This window comes from Mirounga angustirostris, unplaced genomic scaffold (genome assembly GCF_029215605.1).
Source record: "Mirounga angustirostris isolate CCGP_5_RB_7025 unplaced genomic scaffold, mMirAng1.0.hap1 SCAF_4, whole genome shotgun sequence".
Classification (NCBI taxonomy): Eukaryota; Metazoa; Chordata; class Mammalia; order Carnivora; family Phocidae; genus Mirounga; species Mirounga angustirostris.
This window is the reverse complement of record NW_026991712.1, coordinates 76,489,532-76,492,831: the sequence shown is the minus strand read 5'-3', so window position 1 is coordinate 76,492,831 and position 3,300 is coordinate 76,489,532. Positions and strand designations below refer to the sequence as shown.

At 44.8% G+C, this 3,300-nt stretch overlaps 1 pseudogene; it reads left to right on the top strand.

Moving 5' to 3' along the window:
• Window positions 1-495: 495 nt before the first annotated feature.
• LOC123841873 (etoposide-induced protein 2.4 homolog) lies at window positions 496-1,528 on the top strand (annotated as a pseudogene).
• Window positions 1,529-3,300: the final 1,772 nt, after the last annotated feature.

The window sequence follows — 3,300 nt, the reverse complement described above, 5'->3', positions numbered from 1 at the left end:
AAGAAGATGTCAAGTGTGTCTCCTGCATTTTTAAGCTGAGAAATGGAAAGGATGGAGACATCCTCAACTGAGATCGGAGTCTGTGGGAGAAGAAGTTATTGGAGGAAATCTCATTGTCAACTTGTTAATTCTGAGGTATCCATTAAGTAGGCAGAGGGAGATGCTGAGTAGGCAGTTATCTGTGTATTTTCTGGCTTTTAAGAGAGAGGAGCGGCTGAGGATATCATTGGGGGTTACTCAGTGTGATCACTAGCAGATCCAGTATAGATAGAAAAGGAAGGAAGTCCAATGACCAAACCCAGGGCACTCCATCAGGAAAAAGGAGTGTGGTCCTGGGAACACGCTGACAGGAGAAGCAACTAGGTGGGGATAAAGTGAGCAGCCTGCAGTGGATGAGGGTCCAGGCTGAGGCTGGAGTCCCAGTGATAAGGCTACCATGTCCTTCATGATGAGAGGCTGGGGGACTCTTCCCTCTCTTCTGTGGGTGATGAAGAGATGGCTGACAGCATCAAAACCTTTCTCCAGGACCTTGCCAAGAGGATCAAAATCTCTGTCTGGTCTGGGCTATTTTTTTTAAAGACTTTATTTATTTATTTGACAGAGAGAGACACAGCGAGAGAGAGAACACAAGCAGGAGGAGTGGGAGAGGGAGGAGCAGGCTTCCCACTGAGCAGGGAGCCTGATGCAGGGCTCAATCCTAGGACCCTGGGATCATGACCTGAGCTGAAGGCAGACGCTTAACGGCTGAGCCACCCAGGCGCCCCAGGGTCTGAGCTATTTGTACCATCTCAAAGCTAGATGCCCAAATCCAGGAAAAAAGAGAGGAGCAGGGAAAGGCAAGTAGTGTCTTGGCACAGTGAAGAGAGTAGGTATAGTGCAGAATCAGAAGAGTGAGCCATGTATCGTTACTGGAATTTTCCAGTGCTGTGCTTGGAATGATAGAGTATTCTGGTATGTTCTCCACTTGTTTCATCAAGCATTTATTCCTGAGCTTCAGTCAGTAATAGCACAACCTATGGGTGATCCATGGCTACTTGGAGATGTTTGGTCTTGGCTGGAATTCTTTCTCACATCAATTTCCAGTGTTCTTTAGGTACTCCCCATCTATGCTTAGCAAAGTTGCCAGTGCCATTGGTTTCAAGATATAGTGGATCTGGCATTTGAGGTATCAGGGAGGAAGCTTCCCCCATCCTCTAGTATCAGCAAAACAATTGCTCACATGCTCTTCAGCAGTTTGCTGCTGACTCTCTTCTTTATCCAGGGGATGCTGTGAGTCTCTTTCCCACCCATCTTGCTGGTAAACTGGTTAGTCTTCTGCATATGTCCCTGTCTACTCACTAAACTGCTTTGAATATCCTAGTTCAATAAAGGAATCAAAACGCACCTGTCACTGTCAGTCAGTAAGTAATTGGCCTTACTAGCTTGGCTGTGGTTTGTCTTGGCTCTCCTCATAGGAATGCCATCCCCATACATTATCAATGGCTGCCTTTTCTCTATCCTCCTTCCTTTACTCATGTCAACTCAATGAATGGCAAAGAGCCCATGCATCTCTTCTTGGTGGTCTTCTTAAGCAAAGAATCTTCCACAAGACCATCTACCTGCAATCTGCCCTGAGCACTGATTCTCCTCAGAGCAGTTCTCTTCACTGCATTGATCTCCCATTAACTGCAGGCTGCTGCCCACCTGCACCCCCTACCCCTTACTGCCTGTGTCCAAAGGGGCCAGAGGGGAGGGGTGAGATTGGAAGGACCACTGGGGCAAATCTTCTCACAGTTCTCCTTGCCCCAATTTTCCCTGGGGCCCTCTGCATATTCCTTTCTCTCTGAGGAATTGGGATTTTTGTCTCTGGGGAACATAAGGCAGAATCTTCCTGACACCCATATGTGGATTTTTAACAACCAACCCCCTCAGCCTGAAAGGGCCCCAGGATTTTCCCCAGCACTTTTCTAACATTTGCCAGCCCCTGTGTGGTGACTGACTTGATACCTTCGTTTTCTCTCCCTGCTGTTTATGTTCCCACCTCCTCTTCCTACCCCCCATCACCACTGGATGAATGGATTTTATAATTCTGTCTGTTACATTTTATACATTTGTTATTTTTGTTGTTTTTCGGTTGTAAGGACCAAGGGCAGGTGGCCCCAAGATGGGCCACTTTGGCATGAAGATTATTTTGAGTTAAAAAACAATCAAAGCCCAGCAAATTCATGAAAAGCACTTTATTTCCAACTCAACCGCCTAAAAAGAATTTAGACAGAGGGCTTGCTCAAGGAAGAGAGCTATTGATGAGGGATAGAAACAGAAAAAGGTTCACCTTTAGCCTAGAAGGCTGACCTATAGCCTGCATAGCTTCAATAAGGATCATATATGGGCTGGTTGCTGCATTCTTAAAGGGTCTCATGACTGTCTGTACATCTCACTGATATTTAATATTGAACTGAATGATAAGCCCCAAAGAAATCTTATGAGAGTAGTTTTATGAGTAGAAATTCAAAGAAGACATTTATGATCTAATACTCCCTGCACATCCCCTCCCCCTTGAGCATTAAGCACATAACCACCAGCTTCATATAGCAAAAATGCAACTCTTTCTGCCCATGGGTCCTGTCCCCATGCTACTCAAATAAACTTACTAACTTGAACTATAAAACATCTCAAGAATTCTTTCTTGGCCATTGTGCTCCACGATCCCACAACACTATCACCATAGGTAACTACATTATGATATGAACTAGGTAGGCAGACAGGAGGAATCCAACAAGGCTTGTTTGATCGAAGTCCTCTCTGTCCCCTTGTTGTAGCCCAGGAAAGATTTGTTTACCCCTTTTTTTTTTTACATTACAATTACTCTTTTATCTTCCTATGAATCACTTTCCTTTCCTTTGAAGTCCCAAACCCCTACCCCCCTCTCTTCAGTTCAGAATCATGTACAGACCTCATTTTGCCCATCTTTGGAATTTCCTGTCTGTGTGGATTCCTCTTACACATGAAATTAAATTTGATTTTCTCCCGTTAATCTGTTTCATGTCAATTTGATTCTTAGTCCAGCTCAAAGGCCCTTAAGGGGCAGAGGAAATTCTTCCTTCCCAACCCTGTGAAGCACATACACTGGATGTGGAGCCAAGGAGTATCTCAGTTGTTGCTGGACACTTGTAACTCAGGTTAGCTTGCTCCACTGGGCAGGGCGTGGGGACCTGAGGAGATGGAACAGGAGGAAAAGCCTCCTTACAGAGAGATCTGCTAGATTTTGAGGAATCATTTTCTTTATTTATTTATTAAATTTATAAATTTTTAAATCCCAAA